The sequence below is a fragment of the Pristiophorus japonicus genome, unplaced genomic scaffold (assembly GCF_044704955.1).
Source record: "Pristiophorus japonicus isolate sPriJap1 unplaced genomic scaffold, sPriJap1.hap1 HAP1_SCAFFOLD_1039, whole genome shotgun sequence".
In the NCBI taxonomy this organism is placed as follows: Eukaryota; Metazoa; Chordata; class Chondrichthyes; family Pristiophoridae; genus Pristiophorus; species Pristiophorus japonicus.
In genome coordinates, this window is record NW_027250690.1 from 10731 (window position 1) to 37986 (window position 27256).

Sequence of the window (27256 nt, forward strand, 5' to 3'; positions counted from 1 at the left end):
GCTCAATCTATCATCATAAGGTAACCCCCCCCTCATCTCCGGAATCAGCCTAGTGAATCGTCTCTGTAGCCCCTCCAAAGCCAGCATATCCTTCCTTCAGTAAGCAGCACTTATGAGACTGAACCTTGCAACACACCAGGCTGGGGTGTTGACACACACACACACACACACCCCCCGGGCAGAGTTATGCACCGCCCTGTCAATCAAAGCGGAGGGAGCCCGCCCCCTTTTCCCTCCGCCGCGCGCCCATTGGCCGGCACCTGGCTTGCCCGCCTCTCCCATTGGCCAGAGCCCCCCCCCCCCCCCCGGGTCCCTGTCAATCATCAGTCAACAACTTCCGATCGGGGGGGTGGGTGTGTGTGTGAGAAAGAGAGGGGGGGGAAGGGGCGGCGGCGGCTCCGGCTCCGATTCCGATTCCGCTGGCGGCTCACAACTTTCCGCAGGTAAAAAGGCGCAAATTTTTAACAAGCGGGATAAGGAAGGAAGGAAGGAAGGGAGAGAGGGGAAATATATATTATATATACACATACACAACAACCAAACCAAACCAAACGCCGCCATTTAAAATAACGTCGACAATCCGCCTCGGCGCGAGGCGGGAAAATCCGTGGGTTTTTTAAAAAAAAAATGAGGAAAAAAGTTTTTAAAAAAAATCTCTCCACGGCCGCCTTTTAGGCCGCGGCTGTGTGTTGTGTGTTGTGTGTGTTTTTTTACCTCAGGAATTTTCTCCGCGAATCAAACTCCCGCAAACCGGGCCCGCTCGCCGCCTCGCCGTTACTTCACCTCACGAAACATATTTGTTTACACGAGCTTTCTCTTTTTTTTTTAAATCTCCGGCTTTTCTTCTATTTTTTTTGGGGGAAAAAATTCCGTCGACTTGACACACTCGCACTCGCGCGCGCGCGCTCTCTCTCTCTCTCCTCTCTCTCTCGCGCGCTTCGGTTCTCTGCCGCGACGGCCACCGGAAGTCAGCCCCTGGCCTCTGATTGATTGACGTGCCGGCCGACCAATCACCTGTCCCGAGGGAGGGTTAGGGTTGGGGGGGGCGGGACCTTCTCATCCCTTTAAAGCTGTAGTGGCAGCTGCCCTCCAACAGCTGCACTTAAAGGGACAGCTGCACCCTCCTCCCCCGAAAAACTCTTTTAGAGTCTACCTGCAAAACATAAACATTAAACTGTGCCACCCGACCTGGGTGACACACCAGACATTTACAAGGCCCTTTTTTTCTTTTTTTTGGGTGTTTTTTGTTTTTGTTTTTTTTTTGGGCACTAAAATCACAATTTCTCCGGTGCCCCCTATAAAAGGGAAGGGGGACACTAAAAGCACCGGCAATTAAAACAAATTAAACTTTAAAACGTAAAATCAAATTAAAATTTGGTTGCCGGGCGTGACGATGCACTCCAGTCCCTCCGGTGCCCACCTCTCGCGGAAGGCCGCGAGCGTACCGGTGGACACCGCGTGCTCCATCTCCAAGGACACCCTGGACCGGATGTAAGAGCGGAAGAGAGGCAGGCAGTCAGGTTGAACGACCCCCTCGACCGCCCGCTGCCTGGACCGGCTGATGGCCCCCCTTGGCCGTGCCCAGGAGCAGTCCTACGAGGAGGCCTTCGGACCTACCCGCTCCCCTCCGCACAGGGTGCCTCCCCCGAAATATGTTGTTTAAAGGGGCCAGCTGCCCGCAAAAAAACAAGTTATTTAAAGGGACCAGCTGCCCCCCCCCCCCAAAAAAGCTGCATTTAAAGGGTCAGCTGCCTCAAAACAAGTTTTTTTTTAAAAAAGGGGCCAACTGCCCCAAAAAGCAGCATTTAAAGGGCCAGCTGTGCCCAAAATGTTATTTAAAGAGGCCAGCTGCCCCGAAACACGTTACTTAAAGGGCAAGCTGCCTTCAAAAAGCAGCATTTAAAGGGCCAGCTGCCCCAAAACAAGTTATTTAAAGGGCCAGCTGCCCCTAAAAAGCAGTCATTCTAATGAAAGGTTCTGACGAAAGGGTCATCGACCTGAAACGTTAACTCTGTTTCTCTCTCCACAGATGCTGCCTGACCCGCTGAGTATTTCCAGCATTTTCTGTTTTTATTTACCGGTACTTCTTGCAATTTAGTACACTGTGTTCGCTACTCGCGATGCAGTCTCCTCTACATTGGGGAAACCAAACGCAGATTGGGTGACCGCTTTGCAGAACACCTCCGTTCAGTCCGTAAGCATGACCCCCCCCCCCGAACTTCCGGTCAGCTGTCATTTTAATTCTCCCCTCCACACTCCTACTCTGACCTCGGCCTCCTACAGGGTTCCAACGAAGCTCAACGCAAGCTCCAGGAATAGCAACTCATCTTTCAATTAAGCACTTTTCAGCCTTCTGAACTCAACATCGAATTCAACAACTTCAGATCATAACCAGTGCCCCTGTTTTTCACATGACAGCTGTTGATGATTCTGCCATTCCCATTTACACCTCTTCTAGGCTCCTCGTTTGTTTCTTTACTTGTCCCATTACCATCTCCTTCTTTCAGATGAGACGTTAAACCGAGGTCCCGTGTGCTCTCTCTCGGGCGGATGTAAACGATCCCACGGCCACTATTTCAAAGAAGAGCAGGGGGCGTTCTCCCCAGTGTCCCGGGGCCATATTCATCCCTCAATCAACATCACAAAAGCAGATTATCTGGCTATTATCACATTGCTGCTTGTGGGAGCTTGCTGTGCGCAAATTGCCGCATTTCCCACACTATTCCGCTCGCGCGCGCTCTCACTCTCTCTGGCACTCGGCTCTCCGCCGCAATGGCCCTATCCTCTGATTGACATGCCGGCCGACCAATCACCTGTCCCGAGGAGAGGTGGGGGGGCGGGACCTTCTCATCCCTTTAACTCTGTTTCTCTCTCCACAGATGCTGTCTGAGCGGCTGAGTCTTTCCAGCATGTTCTGTTTTTATTTAAGTTAATTAAAGGGAGCAGCGGCCCAAAGAAGTTATTTAAAGGGGCAGCTGCCAAAATAAGTTATTTAAAGGGGCAGCTGCCAAAATAAGTTATTTAAAGGGGCAGCTGCCAAAATAAGTTATTTAAAGGGGCAGCTGCCAAAATAAGTTATTTAAAGGAGCAGCTGCCAAAATAAGTTATTTAAAGGGGCAGCTGCCATTCTGATGTACTTTTTTTGATTGACTGTTTAAAAATATAAGTCCAGTCACTGTTATGATGTAGGGAAACGCGGCAGCCGATTTGCACACAGCAAGCTCCTGCAAACAGCAAATGTGATCATACAAAAGCATATTAGGGGTGGGCGCCAGTATTTGCGGGAATATTGACCCCAGGCGTTTGCCTACCTTACAACAGTGGCTACACTTGTACTTTTTGACGTATTTTCTTTTAAACATCAGAATGACAGCAGCCCCTTTAAATAACCTCTTTTGGCAGCAGCCAGTGGGTGGGAACGCTACAGCTTTAAGGAATAATAAGGAATGCTCCCACAGCAACAATGTGAAGAGCTCCCCTGCTCTTCATCAAAATAGTGGCCGTGGGATTTTTACGTCCACCTGAGAGGGCTAACAGTTCCTCATTTTAACGTCTCATTAGAAAGACGATACCTCTTGACAGTGCAGCGTTCCCTCGGCACTCCTCTGAGAGTGTTAGTCTGGATTTTGCGCTCAAGTCTCTGGAGCCTCTTGATGAGCGAAGGAGGCCCCTCGGCCCATCGTGTCCATGCCGGCTCTTTGCTAAAGCAAACCAGAGCTAATGTTACTATCCTGCTCGCTCCCAAAATCTTTCTCATCTTCAAATATTTATCCTGTGGCCTCTTGAAGTGAAATCACCAATTCAATACAAGGTTATGGACAGTGGGCGGTGGATCGATATGACCACAAATTCATTTCATGCAAATTAGCATGTGTGTCAGGCTCCCCTCCAAGGCACACACCATCATGACTGAAGGACATAAGAAGTAGGAGCAGGAGTAACCCATGCAGCCCCTGGAGCCTGCTCCGTCATTCAGTAAGATCCTGACATGGAAATATATCGGCCGTTCCTTCATCGTTGCTGGGTCAGAATCCTGGAACTCCCTCCCTAACAGCACTGTGGGAGCACCTTCACCACACGGACTGCAGCGGTTCAAGAAGGCAGCGGTTCAAGAAGGCAGCTCACCACCACCTTCTCAAGGGGCAATTAGGAATGGGCAATAAATGCCGGCCTTGCCAGCGACGCCCACATCCCAGGAACAAATAATTAAAAAAAGAAAAGCTCTTACATGAGTAATGGCCACTGGGCGGGTTACTGGAGGGCAGTGGTGGGGTGTCTATTCACCCAATCCAATATTTAGACAAAAATAAAGCCATTTCACTGCATGTTGAGATTTCATTTGGGAAAGAGTTTAAATATGTATCAACCATCACACGTCCGCACTCCCTAAACCTCTGCAGTGTCAGTTGCGGCTCAGTTGGGAGCACCATCACCTCTGAGTCAGAAGGTCTCTGAGTCAGAATAATGTGAGTTCAAGTCCCACTCCAGAAACTGAGCACAAAAACACATCTAAGTTGACACTCCCAGTGCAGTACCGAGGAAGTGCCGCACTGTCGAAGGGGCGGTGCTGAGGGAGCGCCGCACTGTCGGAGGGGCAGCACTGAGGGAGCGCCGCACTGTCGGAGGGGCAGTGCTGAGGGAGCGCTGCACTGTCGGAGGGGCAGTGCTGAGGGAGCGCTGCACTGTCGGAGGGGCAGTGCTGAGGGAGCGCTGCACTGTCGGATGGGGCAGTGCTGAGGGAGCGCCGCACTGTCGGAGGGGCAGTGCTGAGGCAGTGCCGCACTGTTGGAGGTGCCGTCTTTCGGATGAGGCCCCGTCTGCTCTGTCAGGTAGACGTAAAAGATCCCGCGGCCACTATTTCGAAGAAGAGCAGGGAAGTTCTCCCCGGTGTCCTGGGGCCAATATTTACCCCTTGATCAACATAACAAAAACAGATGATCTGGGTCATTATCAAATTGCTGTTTGTGGGAGCTTGCTGTGCGCAAATTGCCTGCTGCGTTTCCCACATTACAACAGTGACTACACTCCAAAAAGAACTTCATTGGCTGTAAAGCGCTTTAGGACGTCCGGTGGCCATGTAAGGCGCTATATAAATGCAAGTCTTTCCACCTTTAGAAGGCTCCTCAAACCTCACTCTTGACCCATGCCTCAGCTATCTCCATGATTCTGGCCCTTGCTCGTGCCCCCAACACCCCCCCTGCCCCATGTAACGCTCCGACTCGGGCCATTTGGTGCTTTTATTTTGAACACACGCCTGTTGTTTGTTTTGTTCAGAACTAATCGGCTTTCCAAAACAAAATTCAGATGGGAGAAAATCAAATGATTGGCCCCGGGTTCCTGCCTCCACCAATACTGCCCTCCGGTGGGACCCGTAGGGAACGCGTCGACATGACAAGTGCCAGCGGTAATCTGCAGAGATTGTCCAGGCCAGCTATGTAAACCCAGCGGTCCAGGCAGCGGGCGGCCGAGGGGGTCATTCAGCCCGACTGCCTGTCTCTCTTCCGCGGTTACGTTCGAGCCAGGGTGTCCCTGCAGATGGAGCATGCGGTGTCCACCGGTACGCTCGCGGCCTTCCGCGAGAGGTGGGCGCCGGAGGGACTGGAGCGCATCATCACCCCCGGCAACCACATTTTAATTTGATCGTTTAAAGTTTCATTTGCCGTGTCCCTTTAACAAGGAAGCATTGATTTATAGGCTCTACCAGCTCAAAGTCCGACCCACAGACAAGCCATACATTCATCTCGTGACACTTCGAAGCCATCCTGTGTACCTCGGAATGACTGTTGCTCCACAATAGAAAGAAGTTTGATTATTAACGCTTAACTTCCCAGGATGTCCCAACAGGCAGTTTTTTTTTGTGGCCTCCAAGGGTTAAGTTACAAGGAGAGATTACACAAGCTAGGGTTGTATTCCCTGGAATTTAGGAGATTAAGGGATGATTTGAGTTTTCAGAATATTAAGGGTAGATAGAGAGAAACTATTCCCGCTGGTTGGGGAGTCTAGGACGAGGGGACGTAGTCTAAAAATTAGAGCCAGACCTTTCAGGAGTGAAGTTAGGAAACACTTCTACACTCAAAGGGCGGTAGAAGTTTGTAACTCTCTTCTGCAAACGGCAACTGATGCTAGATCAATTGTTAATTTTAAATCTGACATTGATAGATTTCTGTTAACCAAAGGTATTAAGGACTATGGGGCAAAGATGGGGTATATGGAGTTAGGTCGCACATCAACCATGCTCTCACTGAATGGCGGAACAGGCTCGAGGGGCCGAATGTCTTCGTCCTGTGATTTGTTGGGAAGGAAACTTTTATAGGCGGCCTGAAAAGTCCAAGGAGACTTGGGCGAGCTGCAGCTACGTGCGTAAATCACTCACGCCCAAAGTGTCCGCGAGGTTTTAAACTGCGTCTGCGCCCACATTCCCTATGTTTCCGGGGGCGCCAATGCAGAGGAAGCTCCTGGCTATATACAAATGCAAATTGGTTGAGTAGTGGGTGGGCCGGCACTGACAGTGGGGGAGCTGCACTACTGCATGCTGCCCACCAGATGTCGCCAACTCACTGCCCAAAGTTCAGTGTCCTGATCCAAAGGAGGAGAACTCCACAATCTGCGCAGTTTGCAGGCTGTTCCTCCAGCGCCCAGAGCGAATTCATTTTTATCATTTCAGCTAACGAGGCAGGGGAACAAAAAGCAAATTTCAAAAGAGGTCTGTTACATTCCGCTTCCCTCTGAATGTTGATTCCACCTCCCCATCCGTTCCAGTTCAGTGGGTAGCACTTCGCGCCTTTGAGTCAGAAGGTTGTGGGTTCAAATCCCACTCCAGAGACTTGAGCACGTAATCCAGGCTGACACTCCCGGTACAGTATCAAGGGAGCGCCGCACTGTCAGAGGCGCTGTCCTTCTGATGAGACCGTGGTCCCGTCTGCTCCTATTAGGTGGATGTACAGGTTGAACCTCCCTTATCCCGAACCCTCGGGACCTGGTCTGTTCTGGATAAGGGATTTTTCCAGACGAGGGGTGGTCACGTTAAATTGGATGGTACAGGTACTGAGCAAGGGGATATCGGTGCTGGCTGGCTTGGGGCTGGGAGCGCGGCAGAGAGATCATGAGGGGTTGGGGGTTGGGGGGGGGGGGGGTGGATCGTGGGGTCAGGCCAGCGATTGCAGTAGTCAGCAGCGAGGAAGGACTTCAATTTGTTCATGTTGGAGTTCTGTGCGTGTGCCACCCGGTGGCCGGGAGTGGTTCTGGATAAGGGTGTTCTGGATAAGGGAGTTCTGGATAAGGGAGGTTCAACCTGTAAAAGATCCCGTGGCCACTATTTCAAAGAAAAGCAGGGGAGTTCTCCCTGGAGTCCTGGGCCAATATTTATCCCTCAACCAACACCTAAAGCCAATGATCTGGTCATTATCCCATTGCTGTTTGTGGGAGCTTGCTGTGCGTGAAATGGCAGCCAGGTTTCCCTTGCATTACAACAGTGACTGCACTTCAAACAGTACTTCATTGGCTGCAAAAGCGAGGCGCCCACGAGCCCCAATCATTCCGAAAGCGTACCTTTGACGGGGTGCCTCCGTGATTTACAGTAACCCCATGAAAGGGCACGTGTGCGTGTGTTTTCTCGGGCTGTTTTGGTCCTCTATAGAAGCAGGGTTTCAGATTGGGAAGCAAAATTCTGTTCCATTGCGTAACATCACCAAAACACGCATGAATGGCAGGGCACTCTCAGTGGGTGACAGCTTGAGTATGAGTCACCCACGATAGGTGAGAGTCTTATTACTACCCTGAATCTCTCTGCACATGACTGTTGGCAGATTGGAATTGTAGGACCCGTTGTGCCTATGCCGGTTCTGTGAACGCGCGATCCAATCAGTCCCACTCCCCCCTGCTCTATCCCCCCGGCCCTGCACATTTTTTCTCTTTGAATATTTATCCAATTCCACTTTTGAAAGTTACTATTGAATCTGCTCCCACTGATCATAACAACTCGCTGCGTAAATAAAGTTCTCATCTCCCCCTCTGGTTCTTTTGCCAATCACCTCACATCTGTGTCCCTCTGGTTACCGACCCTCCCGCCACTGAAAACAGTTTCTCCTGATTTACTCTATCAAATTCCTTCATGCTTTTGCATACATCTATTTATCTCCCCTTAACCTATATATAAATATTGTTATATTGATGTTTATTGGTACAGAAACCACTTTCCCAAGTGTTTTTCCATCATATCTTGCACCATCTCTGTTGAAGTTTCCATCTGTTTGCCTGTTGTGAGCAGTTCTGGAACTATTTAGTTGTCAATTAAATTACTTTCCAATTAGTCGAGGCTGAAAAACAAAGTGACTCACGAGGCAAAGGAACGTCACCATGGCGATTCCTCCTTCACAGTTTCATTCTCTGTTATTGCAATTTTTTTTCTCCTTGTCTTCCACTTCTCGTATTTGTCAGAAAGATAAGAAACAACTTGCCTTTATATAGCGCCTTTCACCACCTCAGGACGTCCCAAAAGCGCTTAACAGCCAATGAAGTCGTTTTGGAGTGTAGTCACTGTGGGAAATGTAGCAGCCGATCTGCGCACAGCAAGCTCCCACAAACAGCAATGTGATAGTGACCAGATTATCGTTGTTTTTTTTTAGTGATGTCGGTTGAGGGATACCGCGACACGGGGAGAACTTTTCGAAATAGTGGCCGTGGGATCTTTTACGTCCATCTGAGAGCGTAGACGGGGCCTCAGTCCACCGTCTCATCGCAAAGCTTAGAACACTAGATAGCACTCTCGCCTCCAAATCAGAAGGTTTATAGGTTCAAGCCCCACTCCAAATTTGGGCATGTCATCTAAGGCTGACATGTCTGCAGCAACAGTCCCTTTATGTTGTGCAGCTGCACAGCACTCCAGGGATCCCGTGGCTTGTCGGCCTTTTATTGTAAAAACCACGCATATTTTGGATGGCACCTGCACAGCCCCTTAAAGGGGCCGCACAATGCCATAAAGGATTTGAGGAAACGTTGGTCTGCAGTACCGAGGGACTGCTGCATTGTCAGAACAGCTGTTTCTCGGATATGATCATAAACCTATGCAATTGTATCCAGTGAGAGTCATAAAATTTAGGATGGAGGGGAGAAAATGCTGTGGCTCAGTGGGCAGCACCCTCGTTTCTGAGTCAGAAGGTTGATGGGTTGGAACCCCACTCCAGAGACTTGAGCACAAAATCTAGGCTGACACTCTCAGTGCAGTGCTGAGGGAGTGCCACACTGTCAGAGAGCAGTACTGAGGGAGCGCTGCACTGTCGGAGGGGCAGTGCTGAGGGAGCGCTGCACTGTCGGAGGGGCAGTGCTGAGGGAGCGGCGCACTGTCGGAGGGGCAGTACTGAGGGAGCGCCGCACTGTCGGAGGGGTAGTACTGAGGGAGCGCCGCACTGTCGGAGGGGCAGTACTGAGGGAGCACCGCACTGTCGGAGGGGCAGTACTGAGCGAGCGCCGCACTGTCGGAGGGGTAGTACTGAGGGAGCGCCGCACTGTCGGAGGGGCAGAACTGAGCGAGCGCCGCACTGTCGGAGGGGTAGTACTGAGGGAGCGCCGCACTGTCGGAGGGGCAGTGCTGAGGGAGCGCCGCACTGTCGGAGGGGCAGTGCTGAGGGAGCGCCGCACTGTCGGAGGGGCAGTGCTGAGGGAGCACCGTACTGTCGGTGGCGCCGTCTTTTGGGTGAGCCGTTAAACCGAGACCCTGTCTGCTCTCTCAGGTGGATGTAAAAGATCACATGGCCACTATTTCGAAGAAGAGCAGGGGGAGTTATCCCCTGTGGCCTGGCCAACATTTATCTCTGTCAACAACCATGAAAACTGGTCATTTATCTCAGTGAGGTTCTGCGGGATCTTGCTGTGCGCAATTTGTTCTCTGTATTCTTCTTCATCACATCAGTAATGGAAAATACTGAAAAAGCGCTTTGAGACCTCCCAAGGACGTGAAAGGGGCTATATAAATGCAAACTCTTTCCTGCCCTGAAGGGACTGACTTACACCGGAGTATGGGCCCAGTACTTATTTTGAATGGAGGATGTACCCCAGACTCGCCCAATCCTGCCCTCACCCGACACCCTTGGTAGACAAGGGTTTGAATAGCTTTTTTTCTGGAGTTGCCAAACACTCCCGGCACGGACACGATGGGCCGAATGGCCTCCCGTGTCATAATGTTTCTATAACTCTCTCTCCCCCCCCACCCCACCAAGTTTAATCAAAGGCAAAAGAACCAGAGGTAAGATGTGGAGAATTATTCTTTTACGCGAGTTGTTACGACCTGGAATGCGCTGCCTGAAGGAAGCAGATTCAACAGTAACTTTCAAAAGGGAAATTGGATAAATACTTCAAAAGTAAAAAAACGGCAGGGCTATAGGGAAAGAGCAGGGGAGTGGGACTGATTGGATCACTCGTTTACAGAGCCAGCACAGGAACGATGGGCCGAATAACCTCCTGTGCTGTACCATTCTATGATAATTGAACTGTTCTCTCTCACTAACCATTCCTTAAATTGTAAGTCTGATATTAATTATTAACATCAATATTATTAAATTACAACCATTAAAAGGCTGGAATTTCGAAGCTTTATGTCTCAAGGGCCACGTATAAAGTTTAATCGTGGAAAATGAAAGTATGTAGAGATATGAAATAAATATTACTGTGTCAGTTTTTACGGGTGATGATGGAAGCGAAAGTGTAGGTGTGTGAGAGAAGGATATGGAACGATCGATAGAGATATCTGTAGAAAAGGAAATTGTTCAAAAAACATAGCCGCCCTCAAGGTGGATAAGTCACCATCGTGTCCAGCTCCCTCAGATACAGAGGAGTCAAAGAGGCTCCAAGGGTTAGATTATGAGGAGAGATTACATAAACTAGGACAAACGCAAAATACTGCGGGAACCTGAAGTAAAAACAGACAATGCTGGCCATCTTGGCGGGGTCAGGCAGCATCTGTGGAGAGAGAAACAGAGTTAGCATTGCGGGTCTGTGACCCTTCGTCAGAACTGGCAAAAAGTTTGAAATGTAGCAGGTTCTGAAGGAAGTGCAAGGGGCCCGGAAAGGAGGAGGAGGGGGTGGGGTGGGTGGAAAGAACGAAAGGGAAGGTCTGCGATAGGGTGGAAGGCAGGAGAGATTTGAGAAGCAAAAATTGAGATGGTAACAACACAAGTTAGGAAACAAAAGATGAGTCTAGAGAGGGTGTGAATGGCGGGATCAGCACTAGCTGCTGTGGGAAACGAGAAAAAAATAAAATGGGGGGGCGAGGGGGTTGTAAAAATAACAATGGAAACAAAATATGCGCAGAGGCTTTGGTCTGAAATTGTTGAACTCGATGTCGAGTCCCGAAGGCTGTAAAGAGCCTAAACAAAAGATGAGGTGCTGTTCCTCGAGCTTGCGTTAAATAAACTAGGATTGTATTCCCTGGAGTACAGAAGGTTAAGGGGGTGATTTGATTGAGGGTTTTAGGATTTTGAAAGGAATTGATGGAGTAAGATAGAGATAAACTTTTTCTGCTGGTGGAGAACCTAGGACAAGGGGACGCAACCTTAAAATCAGATTCAGGAGAGGAGCTAGGAAACACTTTTTCACTCAAAGGGTGGTAGAAGTGTGGCCACTTCAATTAATCATTTTAAAATCTGAGTTCGATAGATTTTTGCTGGACAGGATGTAGAGCCAAGGCGGGTGGGATGGAGTTAGGATACGGATCAGCCATCATCTCATTGAATGGCTGGACAGGCTCGAGGGGCTGAATGGCCTCCTCCTGCACCTACGTTCCTCAGTTCTTAGTAGCTGTGCCCCTTTATAAAGGGGGCACTTTTGTTAGCTGTTTGGTCTCATAGTTTAATAAAGAAAAGCTATTCAGTGACTGCTGCACAGGAGAAGTGTTGTCTATCTGTAAAGCATGCACTCCCATGTTCCGCCACTAGGGAGCGCATCTCCTGAAGTCCCAAGGGATCCCAGCATCCCTTGGCAGCACTGTATATAAGCCGGCCCCTAAGTCCTGTTCCTCACTCTGGAGTGTCTTAGTAAAGACTGAGGTCGTAGATACTTTAACCTCCCTGTGTGCAGTCTCATCTGTGTTAGGAACACAATAACTGGCAACGAGTATACGAATCCAACGCAAAGATGCAGCAAACTGTGGGCATCCTGGAGAAGTTCTTGGAGGGTGAGGACTGGGAAGCCTATGTAGAACGGCTAGACCAGTACTTTGTAGCCAACGAGCTGGACGGAGAAGAAAGCGCTGCAAAAAGGAGAGCGGTCCTCCTCATGGTCTGTGGGGCACCGACCTACAGCCTCATGAAGAATCTTCTGGCTCCGGTGAAATCCACAGATAAGTCGTATGAGGAGCTGTGTACACTGGTTCAGGAGCATCTTAACCCGAGGGAGAGCGTGCTGATGGCGAGGTATCGGTTCTACACGTGCCAGCAATCCGAAGGTCAGGAAGTGGCGAGCTACGTCGCCGAGCTAAGGCGACTTGCAGGACAATGTGAGTTTGATGGCTACCTGGAGCAGATGCTGAGAGACTTTTTTGTACTGGGCATTGGCCATGAGACCATCCTACGAAACCTTTGACTGTAGAGACACCGACCCTCAGTAAGGCCACTGAGATAGCACAGGCGTTTATGTCCACCAGTGATAACACCAAACAAATCTCTCAGCACACAAGTGTAGCAATGTTCATGAATTAACTGGAACTGTGTTTGCGAGCAGAAATGTACAGGGCAGAAACCACAAGTCTGCAACTGCCAGCAGGCCTCAGATGACTCAGAGTCCACAACAAAGGATGAAAGCAAGGCAATTCACACCTTGTTGGCGTTGTGGAGGCTTCCATTCAGCCTATTCATGCCACTTCAAAGGGTATGTTTGCAAGAGCTGTGAAACAATGGGGCACCTCCAACGAGCTTGCAGACGACTTACAAGCTCTGCAAAACCTGCTAACCACCACGTGGCAGAGGAAGATCGGTCCATGGTGGATCAAAGCAATTTCGAGCTACAGAGAGAGGAGGCAGATGCTGAAGTACACGGGGTGCACACATTTTCGACGAAATGTCCACCTATAATGCTAAATGTAAAATTGAATGGCTTACCTGTAGCCATGGAACTGGACACTGGCGCTAGCCAATCCATCATGAGTAAAAATATGTTTGAGAGACTGTGGTGCAACAAGGCATTCAGACCAGCGCTGAGCCCCATCCACACGAAACTGAGAACGTACACCAAAGAGCTCATCACTGTCCTAGGCAGCACCATGGTCAAAGTCACCTACGAGGGCACGGTGCACGAACTGCCACTCTGGATTGTCCCGGGCGATGGCCCCACACTGCTTGGAAGGAGCTAGCTGGGCAAAATCCGCTGGACCTGGGATGACATCCGAGCGTTATCACATGCCGATGAGGCCTCATGTACTCAGGTTCTTAACAAATTTCCTTCCCTTTTTGAGCCAGGCATTGGAAACTTTTCCGGGGCGAAGGTGCAGATCCACTTGGTCCCAGAGGCACAGCCCATTCACTACAAGGTGCGAGCGGTACTTCACATGATGAGGGAGAGAGTGGAAATCGAGCTGGACAGGCTACAACGCGAGAGCATCATCTCCCCAGTGGAATTCAGCGAGTGGACCAGCCTGATTGTTCCAGTACTCAAAAGTGATGGCACGGTCAGGATTTGTGGCGATTATAAAGTAACAATTAATCGTTTCTCACTACAGGATCAATACCCACTACCTAAGGTAGACGACCTATTTGCGACGCTGGCAGGAGGCAAGACGTTCACCAAGTTCAACCTGACTTCGGCCTACATGACGCAGGAGCTGGAGGAGTCTTCGAAGGGCCTCACCTGCATCAACACGCACAACGGACTGTTCATCTACAACAGATGCCCATTTGGAATTCAGTCGGCTGCAGCGATCTTCCAGAGAAACATGGAGAGTCTACTCAAGTCGGTACCATGCACGGTGGTTTTTCAGGACGACATATTGGTCACGGGTCGGGACACCGTCGAGCACCTACAAAACCTGGAGGGGGTCCTTCAACGACTGGATCGCGTAGGGCTGCGGCTGAAGAGATCAAAATGCGTCTTCATGGCAACAGAAGTGGAGTTTTTGGGGAGAAAGATCATGGCGGACGGCATTCGGCCCACAGACGCCAAGACAGAGGCTATCAGGAACGCGCCCAGGCCACAGAACGTCACGCAGCTGCGGTCGTTCCTGGGACTCCTCAACTATTTTGGTAACTTCCTACCGGGGTTAAGCACCCTCTTAGAGCCCCTACATGTGTTATTGCATAAAGGTGAGATCTGGGTATGGGGGAAAAAAACAAGTAATTGCATTTGAGAAAGCCAGAAACATTTTATGCTCCAACAAGCTGCTTGTATTGTATAAGCCATGTAAAAGACTTGTGCTAGCATGTGATGCGTCGTCGTACAGAGTCGGGTGTGTATTACAACAAGCTAACGTTGCGGGGAAGTTGCAACCTGTCGCCTATGACTTCAGGAGCTTGTCGAAGGCCGAGAGGGCCTACAGCATGATTGAGAAAGAGGCATTAGCGTGTGTGTTCGGGATGAAGAAAATGCATCAGTACCTGTTTGGCCTCAAATTTGAGCTGGAAACCGATCACAAGCCCCTCATATCCCTGTTTGCTGAAAACAAGGGGATAAATACTAATGCCTCAGCCCGCATAAAAAGGTGGCCACTCGCGTTATCACCGTATAACTATACCATCCGCCACAGGCCAGGCACCGAGAACTGTGCGGATGCTCTCAATCGGTTACCATTGTCCACCACGGGTGTGGAAATGGCACAGCCTGCAAACCTTTTGATGGTGGCACAGCCCGCAGACTTGTTGATGGTCATGGAAGCGTTTGAAAATTATAAATCACCTGTCATGGCCCGCCAGATTAGGACTTGGACCAGCCAAGATCCTTTGCTGTCCCTAGTAAAAAACTATGTACTACATGGGAGCTGGGCTAGCATCCCCGTTGAAATGCAAGAGCTAATCAAGCCGTTCCAGCGGCGAAAGGTCGAGCTGTCCATTCAGGCAGACTGCCTGTTGTGGGGTAACTCACGTAGTGCTACCCAAAAAGTTCATCTCGGATCTCCACAGCACACACCCGGGTATAGAGATGATGAAAGCGATAGCCAGATCCCACGTATGATGGCCCAGTATCGATTCTGACTTAGAGTCCTGTGTACGGCAATGTAGCGTGTGTGCTTAGTTGAGCAACGCGTCCAGAGAGGCACCACTAAGTTTGTGGTCCAGGCCCTCCAGACCATGGTCGAGGATCCATGTCGACTATGCGGGCCCATTTCTCGGTAAAATGTTCCTGGTGGTGGTGGATGCTTTTTCAAAATGGATTAAATGTGAAATAATGTCGGGAAGCACCGCCACCGCCACCATTGAAAGACTGAGGACCATGTTTGCCACCCACGGCCTGCCTGACATACTGGTCAGTGACAACGGGCCATGTTTCACCAGTGCCGAATTTAAAGAATTCATGACCTGCAATGGGATCAAACATGTCACCTCGGCCCCGTTTAAACCAGCCTCCAATGGGCAGGCAGAGCGGGCAGTACAAACAATCAAACAGAGCCTTAAACGAGTCACAGAAGGCTCACTCCAAACTCGCCTGTCCCAAGTATTGCTCAGCTACCGCACGAGACCCCACTCGCTCACAGGAGTGCCCCCGGCTGAGCTACTCATGAAAAGAACACTTAAAACCAGACTCTCGCTGGTTCACCCCAACCTGCATGACCAGATAGAGAGCAGGCGGCAGCAACAAAATGTAAACGATGGTCGCGCCACTGTGTCACGGGAAATTGCTCTGAATGACCCTGTGTATGTGCTAAACTATGGACATGGTCCCAAGTGGATCGCGGGCACGGTGATAGCTAAAGAAGGGAATAGGGTGTTTGTAGTCAAACTAGACAATGGACAAATTTGCAGAAAGCACCTGAACCAAACCAGGCTGGGGTTCACAGACTGCCCTGAACAACCCACAGCAGACACCACCTTTTTCGAGCCCACAACACACACCCAAACGATCAACGACACCACCCCAGACCAGGAAATTGAACCCATCACGCCCAACAGCCCAGCAAGGCCAGGCTCACCCAGCAGCCCTGCAGGGCACAGCCAACACACTAGAACAGACATTTGAACCGGGGTGGTCCACCAGGGAAAGAAAGGCTCCCGACTGCCTCACCTTGTAAATAGTTTTCACTTTGACTTTGGGGCGGGGCGGGGAGTGATGTTGTGTATCTGTAAAGCATGCACTCCCATGTTCCACCACCAGGGAGCGCATCCCCTGAAGTCCCAAGGGATCCCAGCATCCCTTGGGAGCACTGTATATAAGCCGGCCCCTAAGGCCTATTCCTCACTCTGGAGTGTCTTAGTAAAGACTGAGGTCACTGTTACTTTAACCTCCCTGTGTGCAATCTCATCTGTGTTAGGAACACAATAAGAATAATCAGGATTACTGAGGGAATGATCAGCCATGATCTTATTGAATGGCGATGCAGGCTCGAAGGGCCGAATCGCCTACTCATGCACCTATTTTCTATGTTTCTATTTGCTGTTGTCTACACTTGCATAGATGGCACCCAAAGCTCACACACACATAATGGCCTCCCATTGAGACATTGTGAGGCGGCCATTGCGTGTGGAACTGTACCCAACTAAGTTGCTGATCGGGTGAACATAAGAATTAGGAGCAGGAGTCGGCCATTCGGCCCCTCGAGCCTGCTCCACCATTCAATAAGATCATGGCTAATCTGATCTTGGCCTCAACTCCACTTCCCTGCCCGTACCCCATAACCCTTCATTCCCTTATTCAAAAATCTGTCTATCTCCACCTTAAATATATTCACTGACCCAGCCTCCACTGCTCTCTGGGATGGAGAATTCCAAAGATTCACGACCCTCTGAGAGAAGAAATTCCTCCTCGGTTCAGTTTTAAATAGGCGACCCCTTATTCTGAAACTATGCCCCCTAGTTCTAGATTCCCCCAGGAAGGGAAACATCCTCTCTGCATCTACCTGGCCACGGGTAGGGTAAAGTTCCATTGCAGGCAGGCTCTTGTGTCTGATCTTGATTCAGTGACTGGGCTGCTCCACTCTGATGGGACTTTTCGATCTTGGCCTTATACACCAGACAGGCCTTCGAATGACGAGACTTCCTCTTCAGTCACCGCACCAGCTCGAGATTCTCATTCATGAATTGGCAAAATATGAATCAGTTACTCAAAAAGCGATGAGGGGTCAGACAGCTGTGACTCATGGCATTTCAAGCAAGGTTTTGCGATGAATATACTACTGAAGTGTTGGTGTCTGCCGAGCAGCGTAAACGAGAATCCGTGCACGCCGTTTCGGTACTTGGATGACTCTTGGTAAAGTACAACGTTAGATCCATTCTCCGCCAAGTCACAGCGGGTAAACGTGCTTAAATATCCATGGGGGGGGCGGGGGGGACACGCTTAAGATCTACTGATAAGATCAAGTTGTGTTTAAGATCATAAATTTCCCTCAGGTACAAACTGCGGATATTTGCTCCCAACACGTAATTACCCTTTACTCTGTAGACGGACGCAATCTAATTTTCATAGAATTGACCTGAACTGACTGAAGAGGAAGTCTCGTCATCTAAAGGCCTGTCTGGTGTGCAAGGCCAAGATCGAAAAGTCCCATCAGAGTGGAGCAGCCCAGTCACTGAATCAAGATCAGACACAAGGTCCTGCCTGCAATGCGACTTTCCCCCACCCTTGGCCAGGTAGATGCAGAGAGGACGTGACTCTCACTTAACATAAGCAGGAAAATCCACCCTTCCCGTTCTCAACCTCTCTTCAAGACAGGCATGGAGCCATTCACTCGAACCTTCCAATCCCACGTCCTCCACTGCCTAGAAGGATAAGGAGAGCAAGTGCATGGGAGCACCAATGTAATGTATGCACCTGTGAGGATGCTCACAGGTTTATAGAGCTGTTGATCCCGTGCAGTAAGTTTTTAAGTTGGTTCACGGACTCCCAGGCCGCCTGCAAATTCTGCGGTCTAGAGGAGTCCTTGTTCCATGTATATATTGAATGTGCGAGGTTGCAGCCCCGCTTCCAATATTTGAAGGGGCTGCTCTTCAAATTCTGGTTGCACTTCAGTCCCATACTCCTGATCTTTGGGCACCCTGTGCAGAGGGGAGCGGGCAGGTCGGAAGGCCTCCTCGTAGGACTTCTCCTGGGCCTGGCCAAGGGGGCCATCAGCCGGTCCAGGCAGCGGGCGGTCGAGGGAGTCGTTCAGCCCGACTGCCTGCCTCTCTTCCGCAGTTACATCCGAGTCAGGGTGTCCCTGGAGATGGAGCACGCGGTGTCCACCGGTATACTCGCGGCCTTCCGCGAGAGGTGGACGCCAGAGGGACTGGAGTGCATCATTTTAACAGGGAATAAAATTTTAATTTAATTTGGCAATGATTAATTGTTAATTTGTGGGTTTTGGTGCTCCTTAAGAAAGGGGCACTTGATTTAACAGTTTTACAAAAATAGTTATAGTGCTGTTGAATTGTGAGTGGCTTAGCCAGTCACGTGATGTTCACAAGACTCAATAAAACCCCGGGCAGTTGGGTTCGAGGGATCCACGATGGGGCAGGTGGTTGTGAGCCTGGTGGATGAACTGGTAATGTGTCGTGTGATTGTTAAACCTTTGTTAATAAACCAACTAGTTCTTAATAACGATGTGTTGCTATGAATTCTTAAGCAAAGAACCCATGAAGCAAATACATTGCACCTGGAGTGAGGATAAGTGTTTAAGATCAGACTGCACTGACACGATGGGCCGAATGGCCTCCTTCTGTGCTGTGAATTTCTATGCGTCTCCGTGTTAAAACACATTCTGACTGGAATAGATTGCATCTCTCTTGTCGTCCTCTCCTTCAAATTCTTACTTGCTTCTACTTCTCTCTCTCACACAGATTCCTTTGTGCTCTTCCTCCGCATTCTTTCTCATCCTAAAACTGAACCTCTCCCTTTCATTCTTACCAAGTTGCATACTGCACATTACTAATCGGCGGCAGACACAACAGGGCGTCAAGTGGCTTGCACAGAACCGGACCGATCGGAACAAAGGCGAGACGGAGACCTTCAGTGGGGCTGTGTTCTGATTTGAAGGAATAGAGGGATATGCTGATTAGGTTCGATGAAAAAGGGGGCACTTGATTTAACAGTTTTACAAAAATAGTTGTAGAGCTATTGTGGGTGGCTTAGCTAGTCACGTGATGTTCACAAGACTCAATAAAACCCCGGCCAGTTGGGTTCGGGGGATCCACGATGAGGTATGCGGTTGTGAGCCTGGTGGATGAACCGGTAATGTGTCATGTGATTGTTAAACCTTTGTTAATAAACCAACTAGTTCTTAATAGCAATGTGTTGCTATGAATTCTTAAGCGAAGAACCCATGAAGCAAATACATTACACCCACCACCTCCAAATCACTCACCATTCCGACTTGGAACGTATATCGGCCGTTCCTTCATCGTTGCTGGGTCAAAATCCTGGAACTACCTACCCAACAGCAAATAAAGGAAGAAAGAATTTGCATTTTCTACAACAACTTTCTCGACCACTGGACAAAGAGCTTTACAGTTCATTAAGCATTTTTCGAAGTGTAGTCACTGTTGCAATGTAGGGAAAATAGGACTGTGCTGGCTGGCCTTCGAGGGCTGGAATGCCAGGGGTCGGGGGCAGTATGTAACCTACACACTGCAGATTGGATACCCCTCCTGTAGGTTATTGGCAGTTCCCCACAATGATCCGCAGTCCCATAGCAGAGGCCTATGGCCATGTACATCACTTAGTCATAAGGACTGAGAACAAGGGTTAAAATGTCATCGCTCCTCTCACCTAAAACCCGGGTTTTCCCCACTGCGCTGTCTTGATGTCTCATTTGTACTCATTTCCTTTTAATTACAAGCCCCTTGTTTATCATCCCATTAAGGCAGCCCAACTCATAAAGACTTGCATTCATATAGCGCCTTTCATGACCCCCAGATGTCCCTTGGCATTTTACAGCCAATTAAGTCCTTTTTGGAGTGTAGTCACTGTTGTAATGTGGGAAATGCGGCAACCAAGTTGCGCACAGCAAGCTGCCACAGCAATGTGATAATGACCAGATAATCTGTTGATTGAGGGATAAACATTGATCCCAGGACATACATCCCTGCACTTCTTCCAGTGCCCCCGGGATCTTTTCCATCCTCCCTCAGTACTGCCCCTCCAACAGTGCGGCGCTCCCTCAGTACTGCCCCTCAGACAGTGCGGCGCTCCCTCAGTACTGCCCCTCCGACAGTGCGGCGCTCCCTCAGTACTGCCCCTCCGACAGTGCGGCGCTCCCTCAGTACTGCCCCTCCGACAGTGCGGCACTCCCTCAGTACTGCCCCTCCGACAGTGAGGCGCTCCCTCAGTACTGCCCCTCCGACAGTGCGGCTCTCCCTCAGTACTGCCCCTCCGACAGTGCGGCGCTCCCTCAGTACAGCCCCTCTGACAGTGCGGCGCTCCCTCAGTACTGCCCCTCCGACAGTGCGGCGCTCCCTCAGTACTGCCCCTCTGACAGTGCGGCGCTCCCTCAGTACTGCCCCTCTGACAGTGCGGCACTCCCTCAGTACTGCACTGGGAGTGTCAGCCCGGATTTTTGTGCTAGAGTCTCTGGAGTGGGACTTTAACCCACAACCTTCCGACTCAGAGGGCAGCTGGAAGATCATATGATGAAACCCCCAGGAATACATCCAACCAGAGTTGGCAACCCTAAGCAGGAGGCAGGAAGCAAAACCACCTCTCGGTTCTTTATGGGATGTGGGCATTGCTGGCAAAGTCGGCACTTATTGTTCATCCCTAGATGCCGAGAAGGTGGTGGTGAACCTTCATTTTGAACTGCCGATAGCGTATTTTCTTTGATACAACTGAGTGGCTCGTTAGGCCATTCTGCTGTGAAGAGACAACCACGTTGGTGTGGGAATGGAGTCACATATAGGCCCAGACCTGGGTGAAGCCTGCAGGTTTCCTTCCCTAAGGGGCAGTGAACCGATTGTGTTTTTATGACAATCCGATAGCTTCACAGTCACTTTTATTTGATGCCAGCAGTTTATTTCAGGTTTTTAAATCAGAAATCAAATTCTCAAACTGCAAGGTGGGATTTGAACTTGTGTTCTTTGGATAGACTCAACTATTCCAACTCTGGCTATTCTCCTGGCTGGCCTCCCACTTTCCACCATTCGTAAACTTGAGCTCAAACAAAACCCTGCTGCCCCGTGTCCTAACTCACACCGAATCCCGCTCACCCATCACCCCGTGCTCGCTGACCTACATTGGCTCCCGGTCCAACAACGCCTCGATTTAGAAATTCTCATCCTTGTTTCTTCAAATCCCTCCGTGGCCTCGCCCCTCCCTATCTCTGTAACCTCCTCCAGCCTCACAACCCTCTGAGATTGATGCAATTCTTCAATTCTGGCCTTTTGAGCAGCCCTGATTATAATCGCTCCACCATTGGCGGCCATGTCTTCAGCTGCTTAAAATCTACCTTTTTGACTAAGCTTTTGGTCACTTGTCCTAATATCTCCTTATGTAGCTCAGTGTTATAGTTTGTTTGATAACGCTCCTGTGAAGCACCTTGGGACGTTAAAGGTGCTATATAAATGCAAGTTATTGATAGTATGATGCACTGCCACCAATGGCATCTGGTTTGAATCACAGAGTTGCCTGAGAGAACAGGAATGGAATATGTCTTTAACGTAGAATAACTCTCCCGAGATACATCGCAGAAACCCAAGCCGAAGATTAAGAGATCAGGAGCACTGACCAAAAGCTTGGGCAGAGGGGCGGGTTTTAAGGAGAGTCTTAAAGGAGGAGAGTGAAGGGGAGATGGGGAGAGGTTTAGGCAGTGTATGTCTAGGTGACGGCAAGCAACTGGAAATCATAGGACCACTCAGCTCCAACCAGTACTATATCAGTCATTGAAAGTAGGCATGCAGGACAGCAGGCAGTAAAGAAAGCAAATGGCATGTTGTCCTTCATAGCGAGAGGATTTGAGTATAGGAGCAGGGAGGCCTTGCTGCAGTTATACAGGGCCTTGGTGAGACCACACCTTGAGTATTGTGTACAGTTTTGGTCTCCTAATCTGAGGAAGGACATTCTTGCTATTGAGGGAGTGCAGCGAAGGTTCACCAGACTGATGGCAGGACTGACATATGAAGAAAGACTTGGCTTATTTACACTGGAATTTAGAAGAATGAGAGGGGATCTCATAGAAGCATATAAAATTCCGACGGGATTGGACAGGTTAGATGCAGGAAGAATGTTCCCGATGTTGGGGAAGTCCAGAACCAGGGGTCACAGTCTAAGGATAAGGGGTAAGCCATATAGGACCGAGATGAGGAGAAACTTTTTCACCCAGAGAATTGTGAATCTGTGGAATTCTCTACCACAGAAAGTTGTTGAGTCCAGTTCGTTGGATATATTCAAAAGGGAGTTAGATGTGGCCCTTACGGCTAAAGGGATCAAGGGGTATGGCGAGAAGGCAGGAGTGGGGTATTAAAGTTGCATGATCAGCCATGATCTTATTGAATGGCGGTACAGGCTCGAAGGGCCGAATGGCCTACTCCTGCACCTATTTTCTATGTTTCAACCACCCTGACCCACTAACCGGCCTCCCCTCCCCCTCCCCCCCAATTCCAATATTTTTATGATAACCAATGTATAAAGTCACACCAAAAAAAAATGCGAACAGGAGGAGGCCATTCAGCTCCTCGAACCTGTCACGCCATTCAATGAAATCAAGGCTGATCTGCGACCGAACTCCATATACCTGTCTTTGGCCCAAGTTCACGGGGTTGGGGGTAATATATTAGCATGGATAGACGATTAGCTAAATAACAGAAAACAGAGAGTCGGGATAAATGGTTCATTCTCAAGTTGGCAATCAGTAACTAGTGGGGTGCTGCAGGGATCATCGAAACATAGAAACTAGGTGCAGGAGCAGGCCATTCGGCCCTTCGAGCCTGCACCGCCATTCAATAAGATCATAGCTGATCATTCACCTCAGTATCCCTTTCCTGCTTTCTCTCCATACCCCTTGATGCCTTTAGCCGTAAGGGCCATATCTAACTCTCTCTTGAATATATCCAATGAACTGGCATCAACAACTCTCTGTGGTAGGGAATTCCACAGGTTAACAAGTCTCTGAGTGAAGAAGTTTCTCCTCATCTCAGTCCTAAATGGCCTACCCCTTATCCTAAGACTGTGTCCCCTGGTTCTGGACTTCCCCAACATCGGAACATTCTTCCTGCATCTAACCTGTCCAGTCCTGTCAGAATTTTATATGTTTCTATGAGATCCCCTCTCATCCTTCTAAACTCCAGTGAATACAGGCCCAGTCGATCCAGTCTCTCCTCATATGTCAGTCCAGCCATCGCGGGAATCAGTCTGGTGAACCTTCGTTGCACTCCCTCAATAGCAAGAACGTCCTTCCTCAGATTAGGAGACCAAAACTGAACACAATATTCCAGGTGAGGCCTCACCAAGGTCCTGTACAACTGCAGTAAGACCTCCCTGCTCTTATACTCAAATCCCCTAGCTATGAAGGCCAACATACCATTTGCCTTCTTCACCATCTGCTGTACCTGCATGCCAACTTTCAATGACTGATGAATCATGACACCCAGGTCTTGTTGTACCTCCCCTTTTTCTAATCCTGATCAGTGCTGGGACCTCAAGTATTTACAATCTATATTAACGACTTGGAAGAAAGTACCAAGTGTAACATAGCCAAGTTTGCTGACGATACAAAGATGGGAGGAAAAGCAATGTGTGAGGAGGACACAAAAAATCTGCAAAAGGACATAGGCTAAGTGAGTGGGCAAAAATTTGGCAGATGGAGTATAATGTTGGAAAGTGTGAGGTCATGCACTTTGCCAGAAAAAAAAAATCAAAGAGCAAGTTATTATTTAAATGGAGAAAAATTGCAAAGTGCTGCAGTACAGCGGGACCTGGGGGTACTTGTGCATGAAACACAAAAGATTAGCATACAGGTACAGCAAGTGATCAGGAAGGCCAATGGAATCTTGGCCTTTATTGCAAAGGGGATGGAGTATAAAAGCAGGGAAGTCTTGCTACAGTTATACAGGGTATTGGTGAGGCCACACCTGAAACACTGCGTGCAGTTTTGGTTTCCATAATTACGAAAGGATATACTTTGGAGGCAGTTCAGAGAAGGTTCATTAGGTTGATTCCAGAGATGAGGGGGGTTTGACTTATGAGGAAAGGTTGGGCCTCTACTCATTGGAATTCAGAAAAATGAGAGGTGATCTTATCAAAACGTATAAGATTATGAGGGGGCTTGACAAGGTGGATGCAGAGAGGATGTTTCCACTGATGGAGGAGACTAGAACTAGGGGGCATGATCTTAGAATAAGGGGCCGCCCATTTAAAACTGAGATGAGGAAGAATTTCTTCGCTGAGGGTTGTAAATCTGTGGAATTCGCTGCCTCAGAGAGCTGTGGAAGCTGGGACATTGAATAAATTTAAGACAGAGATAGACAGTTTCTTAACCGATAAGGGAATAAGGGGTTATGAGGAGCGGGCGGGGAAGTGGACCTGAGTCCATGATCGGATCACCAAGATCATATTAAATGGTGGAGCAGACTCGAGGGGCCGTATGGCCTACTCCTGCTCCTATTTCTTATGTTCTTATCCCTTAATACCTTTGGTTAACAAAAATTTATCAATCTCAGATTTAAAATTAACAATTGATCGAGCATCAATTGCCGTTTGCGGAAGAGAGTTCCAAACTTCTACCACCCTTTGTGTGTAGAAGTGTTTCCTAATTTCACTCCAGAAAGGTCTGGCTCTAATTTTTAGACTATGTCCCCTCCTCCTAGACTCTCCAACCAGCAGGAATAGTTTCTCCTTAGGCGGTCCCTCGTATCGAGGATGACTTGCTTCCACACCAAAAAGGGATGAGTTTACAGGTGTTTCGATGAGGACCTGATATTCCAAGTTCCGAACAGCATATTGAAGGGTGGAAGATGCCTGTGCGTGGATTTTCTTTTAACATGCGGTGGCCGTTGCACACAGGCTTGATGGAGCTAGGTCTTGGTCCAGTGGCAAGGATTAACCAAGACGAAGAGACCAGCTCTGCTGCACCGACCTAGTGCGCACACATATCGCAGTGTGGGCTGGCCCGTGCTGTCCCTGGGCCCACTTATTTTCGCCTCTCCTGGGCCCCGATCACGTCGCTCGTGTGCCCCGACCTCTCACTCCGTTCCTCTGCCCTGGTCACTTGCCGCACCTCCGCCATGATCTCTCGCCGCACCTCCGCCCCGAAAAAAAAGTTTCTATCTATCAGTTCCCCTTAATATCTTGAAAACTTCGATCAAATCACCCCATAGCCCTCTGAATTCCAGGGACTACAACCCTAGCTTGTGCAATCTTTCTTCATAATTCAACCCCTGGACCCCTGTGATTTTTCTCTTGGGTTTTGCTCACAGCAGTGTCTGGGAGATTAATCTTTAATTCCTATAGACTCCAGACCAATTCCGGAGCTTTGGAAACTCCTATTCCAGAAGAGGAGAGAGAAAACGCGGAGGAAATACAACAGTCCCTCTCTAAGGGTTTTCATCCACAGAACAAAATAAATAACCTTTCAACTCCCTCCCCCTTCGACACTCCATTTTCCGTAGAAATAAGGTCGGAAGATACCGGAACCCGACGAGGGAAGCTGCTATTTATGTTTATTTTTTTTGAACAATTTTCCATTCAGATGGAATCCCTCCCCAAAGGCGCCACGCAGTGTAAACATCAATGGCCCGGGGTAGATTGTGCGGTTTGTTGCTAGCTTACAACAGGTACAACCTCCTCTGTTGAAGGTATGTGTGTGTGTGTGTGGCATTAGCTGTGGTCTGATGTGGAGTACAGTGAGGCTGGAAGATATGTGTCATATTGGGACGTTGCTTCAGCAACCGGGCTGGCTTTGACCCAGTTAGGCCGAAAAGTAGTAGTTGTCTGTTGACATATTCCATTGACTCATCTGTCCGTTTTTAAAATGAGTTTTTTTTTTCCAAACCCTTCACTGGCCCACCACAGAGAGTTATATATATATATATATATATATAAAACGGAAAGAAAAATTTTTTTTAAATGTCTCACAGCTTTCAAGAATTTCCAACTGCAGATTTACAATGGATTGTTTTAAACTTTTTGTGTAGAATATTTTTATCTCTCCCTTTTTACTGCCTACACCCACATGTTTCATTGTAGAAAGTCAGGTGTCGCGGCTTGAGTGTGTGGGAGACGGCAGAAAGAAACCAAACGGGTTTCCTGTTTAGTGTTTGGTTTACAAGCCTGGGCCTCCACGGTACAACCTCAGCCCTGAGCTCAATCACAAATCAAAGCAGCTTCTCAGTCTCTGGCACAAGTGAACAACCCCAATCCCATCTGACAGACTCCACTTAGTAGAAACATGGAGACCAGTCGTCTTGGTTAATCCTTGCCACTGGACCAAGACCTCGCTCTGTCAAGCCCGTGTGGTGGCTGGTGTGCAACAGTCACCCCACGTTAAAAAAATCCACCCACAGGCATCTTCTACCCTTCAAGATTTAGTTCGGACCTGGAATTTTAGGTCCATCATTGAAACACCTGTGAACTTTTTGATGTGGAAGCAAGTCATCCTCGGTTTGAGGGACTGCCAATGATGATGAGAAACATAGAAATCTACAGGGCAGAAGGAGGCCATTTCGGCCCATCGTGTCCGCGCCGGCCGACAAAGAGCCGCACGGCCCTCGGTCAGCAGCCCTGAAGGCTACATATAAACCTGTGAACAATGAACAATGGTGGACAGGTAAAGAGGACCCAGCCCAACCAGTCCGCTCCACACAACTGCGACACCCCTTACACTAAAACATTCTACACTCTACCCCAACCGGAGCCATGTGATCTCCTGGGAGAGGCAAAAACCACATAAAAACCCAGGCCAATTTAGGGAAAAGAAATCTGGGAAAATTCCTCTCCAACCCATCCAGGCGATCGAAACTAGTCCAGGAGATCACCCTGGCCGTATTTGATTCCTTGCAGTACTTACTATCATATCTGCGCCGGCCAACAAGAGGTTATCCAGCCTAATCCCAATTACCAGCTCTAGGTCCGTAACCCTGTAGTTAAGTGCCCATCCAACCATCTCTTAAAAGTGGTGAGGGTTTCTGCACCCACCACTCTTCCAGGCAGTGAATTCCAGATCCCC

General features: G+C 49.2%; 1 protein-coding gene across 1 annotated transcript in view; it reads left to right on the forward strand.

Annotated features, from left to right (window-relative positions):
- The first annotated feature begins 421 nt into the window (after positions 1–421).
- The window catches only part of LOC139241318 (proteasome subunit alpha type-6-like), a 72802-nt gene continuing 45967 nt past the window's right edge, over positions 422–27256 (forward strand). Inside the window, exon 1 of the mRNA XM_070869949.1 lies at positions 422–443. The gene's annotated coding sequence lies outside the window, so the exon portion shown is untranslated. The remainder of the gene's footprint in view (positions 444–27256) is intronic.